The following is a 14,464-nucleotide window of genomic DNA, read 5'->3' as shown; positions in this document are numbered from 1 at the left end:
CTTTAAAATCAGGATCTCCTCAGTTGCTAATAGCAATTCCCACCTTGGAGTTTACAAAGACTTATGGGTAGAAAAGCCACACTAAGTAATTTACTACACCACAGTTATATATCTATGATTTCTTAAGTACCTTATTTTGATTGATAAGTGTGATTGTACCTTTGGGCAATTCTCTTGGTTTCTTTCTCTCTTTCCTCATCTGTAAGACTGTGATGATATTTCTTGGCCCTTTAGGTGTATTGGGAAGTACACATGAGAAAATTCACATTAAAATGCTTTAAGAAGTAAACTTGTAGAGAGAATGTGTGTGTATATATGCACACATGTGTGGGTGTGTGACTTCTGTACTTTCTAGAAGCAGTATCTTCCCTAATGCCCCAAAGCAATGACTTATTCCTTGGTCGTCAAAGTGGATATTTTAGTTCCAGGAGAAGGAGAAGGAAACACTAACACTGGTAGGAGCTGAGGTGGTTAGAGGGTGTTATTTGCTGTAGGTATGCCTCTTAAATCCAAAAAACCAAACCCACTGCCATTGAATCATGGCGACCCTTTTGGACAGAGCTGCCTCATAGAATATCCAAGGCTGTAAATTTTTATAGAAGCAGACTGCCTCATCTTTTTCCCATGGAGTGCCTGGTGGGTTTGAACCATTGACTTTTTGGTTAGCAGCCAAATGCTTTAACCATGATCTCACCACAGCTCCTGATAAGGCTCTCAGTGTCCCTTCTATCTCACTTTACACATGCTTAGTCTATTTGCCTCCATGAAGGCTGTCTCTTCCATGTATCAGTTAACCTTTTGGTTGGATTCTGCTTATGAACAAAATAAGCTACTTTAGAAATTGTGGACTTGTAACTCACACATGGGACAAAAGATTTTCAAATGATATCTCCATTAGTATCAGCTTTAAACAGTGTCTCTCAGCCCACGGCTAACGGCTGCACTTGAGTTGCCATCACAAACTCAGATTTGTTAACCATATTACATAATTCCGTAAGACGTGAAATAAAGCAAAACAGGATGTAGGAGAAAATAGAAAAGGAGAGAAATCAAGTGAAAAATTAAAGGAAGGCAGTGGTCCTGGTATGAATTAAATTAAAAATAAATACAATAAACATTGGAAAGATATATGATGTCCAAACATTGCTCTAAGCTCATTACATGCGATGACTCATTTAATCCTCATAGCAATCCAATGAGAAAGGAATCATTATGTACATTTTATAGATGAAGAAATTAAGGTACTGAGAAGGTAATATTTTGCTTTAGGTCACACAGTAGAGCAGAACTTCAATCCAGTTAGGCAGTCTGAATCCAGAGCCTATGCACTGAGATACCAAGCTAAGTTAAATGAGGTAAATTCTTTGTAAACATCAAAATCCCGGACAAAATCATGATTGTTGTTTGACAAATAGTATTTTGGAGGTAGAAATTACCTTAGACATAAGCCAGTGAACCTTTTCATTTTACACCTATGAGAATAAGAGAGGTTAGCTGAATTGCTCATAACCACAGGAGGGTGTAAGCAGAATTTAAATTTGCTCTGTTTTAGACATAATATTATCAGTACCATTGCAACACCCTGCTATTATCTGGAGAGCACAGATTGAAATACAACAACAGTTCTTGCCTACCCTTTCATGAGGTAGTCTAATACTTGGAAAAGAAAGAAAACACTGGTATACCGGAGTAGGAAGTTAGATAAATGAACATAGAAACAAAAAGATGACAATCTCTCAATTACTTAGTCTTCTTTTAGGGGCAGTTTTATGCCTAAGATTTAGCAAGCTAGGATAGCTTCCTGATACTGAAAGGTTGGGCGAACATCTGCATGTTACTACTACTTACCGCCCCCACCTCCACTGCCAATACACCTACACAGCCAGCCCCTTGCAGTCCTCTTGCCTTTGGAAATGCATCCACCCACCCCACCGCACAACTCCCATCTGGTGGTTGTGTTCTGAGGTCTCTACTCCAAGGACTGCCTTCAGTATTTATTTTTAAATGTCATGACAATATTAAATGCAGAGATGCTAAAAAAGTATGTGTTGTGATAAGTTGAGGTTGTGAAAGCCTCCCTCTTTTACACTTCCAGAAATGGTCCTGTATCTTAGACTGACATTTTCCAAGACTAAACCCCAAATAATAATTTTAGGAAGATAAGGAGTTGGAATTAACTCTACAGCACACAATAACAAGAACAACAATGATTAGTTATAACTCTGAGCCTCATCAGCCTACGGGTACTAACGAGATCACTGTAGCATTTAAACCTACATTGAACTGGCTTGGTGCTAGCCAGCGTCCTCTCCTGGTTGAGTCCCCTAGCCCCTAAGGCTGTGGTAGTCTATCCGATGAATATTTCACATGTGTGTCACTTCTTTAACATCTGTGCTGTCTCACTAGGTGTTTCTTCTATACCACAATCATATGGCATTGGGCAAATCTGCTGCAAAAGACTTCTTTAAAGTTTTAAAAAGCAAAGATGTCACTTTGATGACTAAGGTGCACCTGACCCAAGGCATAGTCCTTTCAAGTGCTTCATATGCAAGCAAAAGTTGGACAATGAAAAAGACAGAAGAAAAATTGATGCATTTGAATTGTGGTGTTAGCGGAGGATATTGAATACACCATGGACTACTCCTCAGAAGGGAGCTCTGGTAGCGTAGTGCCTGAGGCACTTGACTGCTAACCAGAAAGCTGGTGGTTCAAACCCACCAGCCACTCCTCGGAAGGAAGGTTGGGCAATCTACTTCCACAGTGATACTGCCTCGGAAACCCAAGGAGGGGTCGCTATGAGTCTGAACCAACTCAATGGCAGTGAGTTTGGTTTGGTTTGGACCAAAAGAATCAACAAATTTGTCTTAGAAGAAATACAACTAGAATGCTCTTTAGAAGTGAGGAGGGGAAGATACTGGCCTTTATTTTGGACATGTCACAAGGAAAGACCAATTGGTAGAAAAGGACATCATGTTTGGTAGAGGGTCACTGAAAACAAAGAAAACCCTCAGTGAGCTGGACTGAAAAAACAGCCACAGCAATGGAATCAAACACAGCAACTGTCACGAAGACGGGGAAGGACTGGGCCACACTTCACTTGGTTGTACATAAGGTCACTATGAGTCAGGGCTGACTCAGTGGCAACTAACAACAACAACTGAGCACAGATGTCCAGTGCTGGTGGCTGTCCTAAAAGTGCTTGGGCTGGAGTAAGTGAGACCAAATCTTTCTGCTTGGAATTAAATGTAGACACAGGACTGCCAAAGCAGTGTTATTGGAGGCCAGTGTGTTACAAACTGAGTACAGCACTGTAGCCAGGGCACTGGGCCAGAGACGGGTAGGGGATGCCATGCTGTTGTCAGCTAATCTTCAAGAAGCAAGAACTCTAAGGAAAGTGCCTCTCTGGAGCCTATGGAACCCTGGCAATCCATGGATAGGCTTCCAGGAGTCTGAGAAAACCCCTGGGATTGTGTTAAAAATTGGATGTGTAGATGCATGTGCAAATTTTACTGTGGAGAGGGTCCAATACATTCAGTAGATTCTCAAAGTGGTCAAAATAAAAATTAAGACTTATCCATTCCCTGCCCCCCTCCAGGGGCTTTGTTATTGGTTTAAGCTTCTCACCTCAGGGCTCTTTCCTTCCCAGCCCATCTACTTTTTCACTCTGCAAATAGAATTCTCTCACTGCTCCCTCTACAAAAAAAGTTCTCCAAATGTGCTCCAATATGCCTGAACCCAGTGGAAGATTCTGGCTTCAAGTGAGAGGCTTGTACTTGAATTTAATTAGATTTAGAAAAAGCAACTTTGCATTTTATTGCCAGTCCTCCTGCATTGGTGCAGAGGTTGTATCACCATTTTAAAACAGCCTTGGGGGCGGGGGTAATCCTCCTTCCTGGTGAGAGTGACAACTTATTCTGGGGAAGTAGTAGGTGTGGTAATGAAGAGTGTTGATGTAATTAATTTCACTGCCTATATGTACTGCCTGGGAACAGGTAAAATAAAATGGTAACATTTCATGTTCATGATCACCACAATCAAGTCAAGGAGGCATTGACTAGAAAGCCACTGTTCAAGGCAGAGTTCAAAGAATACTAATTAGATTTTTCGGTCCCAAGATTATGGAGCTGTGATGGAAATTCAGGCATGCATTTAAAACACCAGGATGACCCTGGAGTGAGAGAGGACAATCCTATGGTAAGGGTGGTGAGGAGAGGAAGAGAGGAGCTAGTATGAAAAGTGAGGGAGGCAGCCTCTCCTGAGGAGCCTCATACTTCGTTATCTGTAATGAATTATATCTATTATTTTCCTATTTTTCCTTCAAAGTGGTTCCATTAATTAATAAATGGACCATTTACCTTTTCAGACTCATGTCCTAGAATATCCCATTTCTTTTGAAGCATCTTTGGGGACAGCAGGAAACCGCCCTTCATTTACCTCAGATGACAACATAACTGCAGGCTTTCTTCCTCTGGTTCCTTTTATTGTAATGGTTGTCCTCTGTTCCCCAGAGAAGGAAATGAAAAGTGCATTACATTAGGCACAAGCTAGATTGACATTTCACACTGACATTGTGAATAGAGCCAAGCACATTTGCAATTGCTCCAGACTGGGCCCTTTATTGACTGAACTGTCCTTAGAAGGCAGGCTGCTTTCCAGCGTGGGAGCCCTCGCAGTTCGTCAAAAATCACTCCTGATTTTCCTAAATGCTAAATCAGTCTCGCCCCTAAGGATTTCAACTTCTCCTAAATTACCAAGTTCCAGCATTGCCTAAGACCTTAGCTCTATGACCTGGGTTTGCTTTTAAGGAGCAAAGTGTGGCCCATATCTTGAGAGAATGCAAGTAGGCAGCAGGCTGTGTGGGGAACAAGCACTGAATGGAGACACCTGCAGATGGTTGTTGCCTCAGTGCCTCAGTCGTCAGGATGTCAGCCTGCAGCTGCTGGCTCTGCAGAGCCCTGACAGCAGCTCCACCTGCTCCGGGATACCAAGTACTTAATGTCCACCAGCTTTATTAGTTGGCTCAAAACCCGCTCATCTCTTCCACTTCCCCTCCACTCACAGATGATGGGCCTTCGCTTCTGGTTGTGGGGGAATGAACAAATGGGCAGGGATTCCTTCCATTACATGTTGGTTTCTCTTTTCAGTGGCTAATTTGGCCAGGGACTCTGTAATGGGAGAATTGAGACATGGAGTCCTTGGTAAACATGATTCCATTTCTTCCTGTAATGCACGTCTTCCAGCTTTGTGTTAGAAAATGTGGCAACAGATGCAGAAAAGGGAGTCACCCTATGTTTCTTTGAGATTCCTGCTCTGAGCAAAAGATATTACAGTTGTCTGTGCAGGGCTGGATTAAGTAATGCATGTGAGGACCCTAAACAATGGTAATCTAGGATGCTCATTCTCTGTTTACTCATTCAAATGAGATTTTTTGATTATATATACAAGGGTGTATATATATGTATACACACTTGTATATATAATATATAAAATACATATATACAATATAAATGTCATTGTTATGTGCTGTTGAGTCGGTCCCAACTTATACATATATAAAATGTACAATATACGTATGTACAATATTGTTGTTTGTTGTTATGTGCCATTGAGTTGGACCCGACTCATAGCGACCCCTCCTTGGGTTTCCGAGGCAGTATCACTATGGAAGTAGATTGCCCCATCTTCCTTCCGAGGAGTGGCTGGTGGGTTTGAACCACCAGCCTTCTGGTCAGCAATACACATACATACAATATACATATGTGTGTATATACACTTGTATGGGAGCTCTGGTAGCTAGTGCCTAAGGCACTTGACTGCTAACCAGAAGGCTGGTGGTTCAAACCCACCAGCCACTCCTTGGAAGGAAGTTTGGGCAGTCTACTGTGATACTGCCTCAGAAATGCAAGGAGGGGTTGCTATGAGTCGGGTCCAACTCAAGGGCACATAACAACAACAACAACACACTTGTATATATAATTCACAAATCTCATTTGAATGAGTAAACAGAATGGGCACCCTAGATTACCAATGTTTAGGGTCCTTACATGCCTTAATCCAGCATACATGTAGGAGCTCTGGTGGCGTAGTGCCTAAGGCATTTGACTGCTAACGAGAAGGCTGGCAGTTCAAATTCACCAGCCACTCCTCGGAAGGAAGGTTGGGCAATCTACTTCTGTAGTGATATCGCCTCGGAAACCCAAGGAGGGGTTACTATGGGTCGGATCTGACTCAGTGGCAGTGCATTGCATTTGTTGAGTTGTATATATATATATGTGTATGTCTGCGGATCTTAGGTATCCATGATGTAACTTCTTTTTAAATATGATTATATTAATGACTGAATGCAAAAGTGGCATATGCCATTTTAATGGAATGAGATGAACTGGATTATAAATTTTTTAGTGGATATGTGATACTAGGATTTTTACTACATACCACATTTTTTTTATTATTTGCATTTTATTGTGCTTTAGATGCGTATTTACAGAGCAGAGTTTGTTTTACATTCAACATTTCATGTACATTTGGTTTCACTCCCCAATTACCATCCCCAACCCTAACCCAGTCTCCTCCCCTCCCTACCAAGTAACCCCCCCCCCCGTGCCCCTTATATTGTGCACTCCTGTGTGTCCTGAATTTCCTCCTTGTGAATGGTGCCCCTCTGGTGCTCCATGGTCAATTGCTCCAAGGGATGCATCTCCATAGAGTATGTGGATGCATCACCCTGGGTTGAGTGGTCTGCATGTATGTCAGTCTATTGGGCTGAGAGCCAGCCCCTGGAAGTGAGTTTTATTCCAGGCCTGAAGTGTATCCCCGGGTCATAGTATTGGGGGGTCCCACCAGACTCCATCTGACCAATAATTCTGGTCATTATTGTGTTTTTGGATTTTGTTCCACGTTTTTCCTCCCACTCTATCCAGGATCTCCAGTTTTGATCCCTTCCTAAGTGGTTGGCATTGGTAGCCGGGCACCATCTAGTTCTTCTGTTCTTGAGGTCCATCATGCCCCAAATGCCCTTGGTTTTTGGCACTCTTCTTCACTTCCAATGAGAGGAAACCATTAGCTGCATCTTAGATGGCTGATTCAAAGCTTTTAAGATCCCAGTCACTACTCACCAATGTAGGTTATGGAACAAGATTTTTATGTATTTTGTTGTGCCAATTGAGTCTGGTGTCCCCCAATACTATGGTCCTGAGTTGGTAGATCTGTTGGATCCCTCTCCCACAGTATCTGGCTATCTGTGAGTGATTGTTCTATGTCTGTCTTCTGTTGTTTCTATAAGGATTGTGGTTATTTTCTATCACTGGTATCTGTGCAAGATTAGCCTCAGCTGAATCTATCCTTGCTCTAGAGTATAATCCTGTTCACTGACCCTCATCTGATATTCTCAGATGTTTATGTATTTATCTGTAGCCTGGTGTTTGGTGTTAATGGTAATGCAGTATTGTGGATATACTAGTATTAGCCTCTGTCATCTATATCTTATGTGCACAATTCAGTGTCCTCTCTTTCCCTGATGACCATCGTGGTCACAGACTCTTTCCATACCATCCCTCCCTTTGCCCACTTCAGTGTGTGGCCCCCAACTGGCCCCAAATTATTACCTCCCCTTCCCTCCCTACCCCAGTAACCTACAAAATGATTTCCCTTCCTTAAACAAATCCTTCCTTGTCTTTTTACAGTAATGGGCTCATACAATATTTGTCCTTCTGTGACTGATTTCACTCAGCATAATATCCTCCAGACTCATCCACATTGTGAGATGATTCACATATCCTTCATTGTTCTTTAAATAGCATAGTATTCCATTGTGTGAATGTACTATAATTTGGTTACCCATTCATCTGTTGATGGGCATTTAGGTTGTTTCCATCTCTTTGCTATAGTGAGTTGTGCTGTGATGAACATAGGTGTGCAATATGTCCGTTCATGTCCTGTCTCTCAATTCTTTAGGATATATTCCTAGTAATGGAATTGCTGGGTCAAATAGTATTTCTATTTTCAGTTTTTTAAGGAAACACCATACCATTTGCCACAATGGTTATACCATTTTACAATCACACCAGCAGTGTATGAGAGTTCCAATCTCTTCACAATGTTGTCAGCATTTGTTATTTTTCTGTCCTGTTGAACTTTGCTATTATTGCTGGGGGGAGATGATAGCTCATCATTGTTTTGATTTGCTCTCTCTAATGACTAAAGATCACGAGCAATTCCTCATGTGTTTGTTGGCCGCCAGCATATTGTCTTTAGTGAAATGTCAATTCATGTCTTTTGCCCATTTTTGAATCGGATTGTTTGCCTTTTTGGTGTTGAGGTGTTGAAGTTTTCTATAGATTTTGGAGATAAGTCTCTGGTCAGATATGTCATAGACAAATATTTTCTCCCAATCTGTAGGTTCTCTTTTTACCCTTTTGATGAAGTCTTTCAATGCATGTAAGAATTTAATTTTTATAAGGTCTCAGTCATCTAGCTTCTCTTCTACCTCCTGTGCATTCTGGGTTATGTTTGATAGTCTATTTATGCCATAAATTGTTGTTGTTGTTGTTATGTGTCGTCGAGTCAAACCCGACTCATAGCGACCCCTCCTTAGGTTTCTGAGGCAGTATCACTACGGAAGTAGGATTGCCCAACCTTCCTTCCGAGGAGTGGCTGGTGGGTTTGAACCGCCAGCCGTCTGGTTAGCAGGCAAGTGTCTTAGCCACTATGCTACCAGAGCTCCCACTTGCCATAAATTAGGGCTCCTAGATTTGTTCCAATTTTATCTTTCTTAAATTTTATAGTTTTGGGTTTTACATTTAAGTCTTTGATCCAACTTGAGTTTGTTTTTGTGTATGGGTTGAGGTATGGGTCTTGTTTTATTTTTCTGCAAGTGGATATCCAATTTTGCCAGCACCATTTGTTAAAGAGGCTATCTCTTCCCCATTTAATGAGTTTTGGACCTTTGTCAAAGATCCGCTGTCCATAGATGGATGAGTCTATTTCTGGGTTTTTGATTCTGTTCCATTGGTCTATCTGTCTTTTGTTGTACCAGTACCACCCTGTTTTGACTACTGTGGCTATATAGTAGATTTTAAGATCCAGGAGTGTGAGACCTCACACTTTGTCATTTTTCTTCAGTAGTGCTCTGCTTATCCGAGGTCTCTTTCCTTTCCATATGAAGTTAGTAATGTTTTTTTCCATGTCCTTAAAAAAATTTGTATTTATCTGGATCAGGATTGCATTGAATATGTAGATTGCTTTAGGTAGTATTGACATTTTCACAATATTCAGTCTGCCTATCCATGAACAAAGCAGGTTCTTCCTTTTATGTAGATACCTTGTTGTCTCCTGTAGTAGTGTTTTTAGTTTTCTTTGAACAGGTCTTTTGTGTCTCTGGTAAGATTTATTCCTAGATATTTTATCTTTTTAGTAGCTATTGTAAATGGTATTATTTCCCTTATTTATTTTTCAGAGGTCTTTTTGTTGGTGTAGAGGAATCCGACTGATTTTTGTGTGTTGACCTTGTATCCTGCCACTTTGCTGAACCTCTCTATTAGTTCTAATATATTTTTTGCTGAGTCTCTTGGGTTTTCTACATACAGGATCATATCATCCACAAATAGAGATAGCTTAATTTCCTCTTTGCCAATTTGGATGCCTCTTATTTCACTTTCTTGCCTTATTGCCTTGGCTAGGACTTCCAATACAATATTAAATAGGAGTGGTGATAGAGGGCATCCCTGTCTGGTTGCCATTAGTAAGGGGAATACTTTGAGTCTTTCTCCATTAATAATAATATTGGCCATTTGATTTGCACATATGTCCTTTATTGTGTTAAGGAATTTCCATTCTATCCCTATTTTGCTGAGAGTTCTGAACAGGAATGGATGTTAGATTTTATCAAATGCCTTTTCTGCATCGATTGATATAATCTTTTCTTTTGTTTATGTGTGGTGGATTACATTGATTGTTTCTCTGATGTTAAACCATCCTTGCATACCAGGTATGAATTCCATTTGGTCAGGATGTATTATTTTTTTGATATGTTGTTGGATTCTGTTGGCTAGGATTTTGTTGAAGATTTTTGCATCTATGTTCATGAGGGGTATTGGTCTGTAGTTTTCCTTTTTAGTGGTTTTGGTATTAGTGTTATGCTTGCTTTATAAACTGAGTTTGGGAGTATTCTTTTTCTATGTTCTGGAATAGCTTGAGTAGTATAGGTGTCAACTCTTCCCTGAATATTTGGTAAAATTCTCCAGTGAAGCCATCAGGGCCAGGACTTTTTCTTGTGGGACATTTTTTTATGACCTGTTCAATTTCATCCTTTGTTTTGGGTCTATTCAAGTATTCTATCTCTGAGTAGTGTGATTCCAGAAAGTTGTCCATTTCTTTTAGGTTCTCTAATCTGTTGGGGTACAGTTTTTCATAATATTCTGTCAGTGTCTTTTTTATTTCAGTTGGTTCTGTTGTGATGACACCCTTTTCGCTTACTATTCTTATAACTTGCCGCTTCTCTTTCTTTTCTTTTGTTAGATTTGCCAATGGTTTGCTAATTTTTAAAATCTTTTTGAAGAACCAGCTTCTTGTTTTGTTGATTTTCTCTTGTTTTCTGTTTCGTTTATTTTTGTTCTGATCTTGATTATTTCCTTACTTCTAGATACTGTAGGATTCTTTTCTTGTTCTTTTTCTAATTGTTGGAGTTGTTGAGTTAGAGTGTTGATTTTGTTTCTTTCCTCTTTTTGATGTATGCATTTATTGCTATAAACTGACCTCTGAGTAATGCTTCCACTGTGTCTTGTAGGTTTTGGTATGATGTATCTTCATTCTCATTTTTTTGTAGGGATTTTTTTATTTCACTTTTTATTTCTTCTATTACCCAGTAGTTTTTGAGCAGTGTATTGTTCAACTTCCACAGTTGATGTTTTTTCCTTGATCTTCCTATTATTAATTTCTAATTTTATAGCATTGTGGTCCAAGAAGATGTTTTGTAGTATTTCAATGTTTTTGAATTTATTGAGGCTTGTTTTATGTCCTAACATTTGATCTATTCTGGAGAATGATCCATGTGCACTGCAGAAGAATGTGAATTGTGCTTCTATTGAGTGCTGTGTATATGTCTATGAGGTCGAGTTGGTTGATTGTGTTGTTGAGTTCTTCTGTATCTTTACTGAGTTTTTTCTAGTTGATCTGTCACTCCTTGAAAGTGGTGTGTTAAAGTTTCCTACTACTATTGTAGAGTTGTCTATTTTCCCTCTCAACTCAATTAATATTTCCTTCATGTATTTTGGAACACTTTCATTGGGTGCATAGATATTTTTTATTGTAATGTCTTTTTGGTCAACTGACCCTTTCAGCATCATACTGTAACCTTCTTTGTCTCTTATGTTGTTTTTCACCTTAAAGTCTATTTTATCAGAAATTGACATTGCCACTCCTGCTCTTTTTTGGTTACCGTTGGTTTGGTATATCTTTTTCCACCCCTTAATTTGTTTTTATCTTTGTGTCTAAGGTGGGTCTCTTGTAGGCAGCATATCAATGAGTCTTCTTTTCCTATCCAGTCTGCCACTCTCTTTCTCTTGATTGGTGCATTTAGTCCATTCACATTGATCATACCACATTTTTTTTGAGGGGGGTCATGGAATCATTTGTAATAAAGTAATTTGTACATATGGATATGTGAGCACTAGATCTAGACTCTTCAGATTCAATGATGGCTCCTGCCATTTATTAAGATTTTGTTTTTAATCTGCAAAATAAAGTTAATAACAGTACACAAAATCCTTAAAAGACACAGAAGCAATACTCAATAAATATTACCAATTATTAAAAAATGCAAGATTGCAAATGTTTAAAGAAAGGAGAGATCACCTTTAACCAAAAAATCAAGAAAGACAAGGAATTTGGCTGCTAACCCACCAGCTGCTCCACATGAGGAAGATGAGGCAGTAAAGAGTACAGCCTTGGAAATGCAATGGGGATAGCTATGAGTCTGAATCAACTCAAGGGCAGTGGTTTTTTTTTTTTTTTTTGTTAATTCAAATAGAGAAATAGGGGAAAGATAGTTGCTGTCAGAGTTGGGAGGGATTTGGGTATATGCTACATTTTCTATGAGAAAAAAAAAAACATTCCACATATTCTGCAACAAAGAAAGCTTGCCTTACTTATTAGGTAATCCGCTCCTGAGTCTGTGGTGCTTCTGACTAAGTACTTAGCTGCTAACAAAAGGTCAGCAGTTTGAACCCACCAGATGCTCCATGGGAGAAAGATGTGGTAGTCTGCTTCCATAAACCAGATGGGGCAGTTCTACTCTATCCTATAGGCCACTATGAGTCAAAATCCACTCTATGGCAGTGGGTTTTCTTTGGTTTTCATGGTGATTCTGAATGAGAGAGGCACTCTGGTGGTGTAATGGTTAAAGCATTCAGCTGCTAATCAAAAGATCGGTGGTTTGAACCCACTAGCTGCTCTGTGGAAGAAAGATGACACAGTCTGCTTCTGTAAAGACTGACAGCCTTGGAAACACTATGGGGGTGGTGGGGAGTTTTACTGCATCCTAAAGGGTTGCTATGAATTGGAAACAACTCAGTGGCAGTGGGTTTGGTTTTGGGTTTCTAAATGAGAAAGCCTTTTTGCTAAGCATTTGTATTTGGGTAGCAAAATGGGGTGAAATGGAGCAAAATTCAAAACAAAAAGAGGAAGTAGGGGGAGTCTCTCTCTCTCTCTCATAAAATTTGACTCAAGTTCTACTGTTTTCTTTAGTTCCAGTAAGTGAGGTTACTTACTGACTGTGTGAGGTTCCCCATGTCTCACTTCATAGGGTTTGAAAATGATAACATGAAGTCTATAAAGAAAATAAGGTGAGATGGCATTTTGGTTAGCAGCCAAGGCTTTAACCACTGCATTACCAGGGCTCCTTTGAGATGAACATCCTAGAGGTAAAATTCATACCTGAAGCAGATAAAGATCATTTATAACCTGCTTGAGACAGATCAATATGTCACGGGTCAGAAGGATCATGGCTTCTTAGCACTAGTATTTCCAGCCATTATTTATTTCTGTTACTATTTATTAAGTATTTAGGATCATCTTTTCCCAGCACCATCACCATAATGATTTTAAAATGAGTCTAACACATCCAAATACTGGCATGTGATTTGAAAACCATCCTAATTTGAATTTAATCAGTCAAACCAGTTGCCATCAAGTCAATCTGACTCATAGAGACCCCATATGTGTCAGAGTAGAACAATACTCCATAGGATTTTCAATGGCTGGATTTTCAGAAGTAGAGTGCCAGGCTTTATTTTGAGGCAACTTGGGTAGACTCAAACTTCCAACCTTTCAGTTAGCAGCTGAGTGTGTTAACCACTTGCAATACGTGTCAATTTCCAATGGCAATATTAGACCAACTGTATCGGAATTTGTGTGGATTGTGATGAGGTAAGTGATTTAATTTATTCTGCCCTAACATCAATGGTCTGATTACTTTGTGCCAGTTTGGGGATTTATTTTGTAAAGAAATAACTTTATTTGTTTCTAGAATTTATTCTTTCCATCAGAAGTTTAATATTAAGTAATAATTTTCTTCTTCCCAAGTCCCCATGAACACAGTGCCAGGTGGCAGTTCAAATGGTCTGGAGGGCCACACGTGGGTGAATTAGACAATGATCTGATTGAGAAAAACAAGACATCATTTAACCAAAATATTCTTCCCTCTCCATCATTCACACATGGAAGAAGCTTATTTGTATGTTTTCCTTCCCCAGGGTTGGGAGATGAATTTTGCCCTCACATAATAGAAATTTGGGGCATCAAATTCCTCTTGTTTTTCCATATATGTGCCAGCTCCAAAGAGTCAGCAGGTCTCTAACTTGGCTGTTCATTAAGGTCACCTTGGGATTTGTTTGTTTGTTTTACTATCAATGCCAGGGGTTTAACATCTGAAAATCTAATTCAATTGATCTGATATTGAGGCTGTGGCTTTGATATTTTTGAAACCTCTTGAGGAAAGACCTGTAAGCAGGTTAAGTGCCTCTGGATTAAACTCATCTTGGTGTTATCAGGAACAGAAGAAATCAATTCAAGTTAAACCAACAAACATGTAAAAGAAACCTACTCCTTCAGTAATTGACTTTGTTATTTTTGAGGGTCTTAATAGTTTCTTTGAGGGCCCAGTGGGAGTCTTATTTATTTCAGTATTCCCAGCACAGAGCATGGCATAGCAGTTTGTAGAGAGAATGAAGATTATTTATTCTCATGGTACAATAGTGATAAATAACTCATGTCCAGAAATCGTTTCTATGACTTTCTCAATTTAAAAACACTAAGGAACACCTGAAAGTAAGAAAGAAACAAACAAAAACAAAAACCTGTTGCTGTTGAGCAGCTAAAATAGATGTCAAACAAAACTAGGAATGATTCTAGCACACTTCATTCCTGGGAGCATCCTTCAGGGTGCTCTGGGAACCCGGTTTTTACTTTA

Source organism: Orycteropus afer, unplaced genomic scaffold (assembly GCF_000298275.1).
Source record: "Orycteropus afer afer isolate SDZICR_OR568_19922 unplaced genomic scaffold, OryAfe1.0 scaffold00001, whole genome shotgun sequence".
In the NCBI taxonomy this organism is placed as follows: domain Eukaryota; kingdom Metazoa; phylum Chordata; class Mammalia; order Tubulidentata; family Orycteropodidae; genus Orycteropus; species Orycteropus afer.
Note: the sequence above shows the minus strand (reverse complement) of the source record.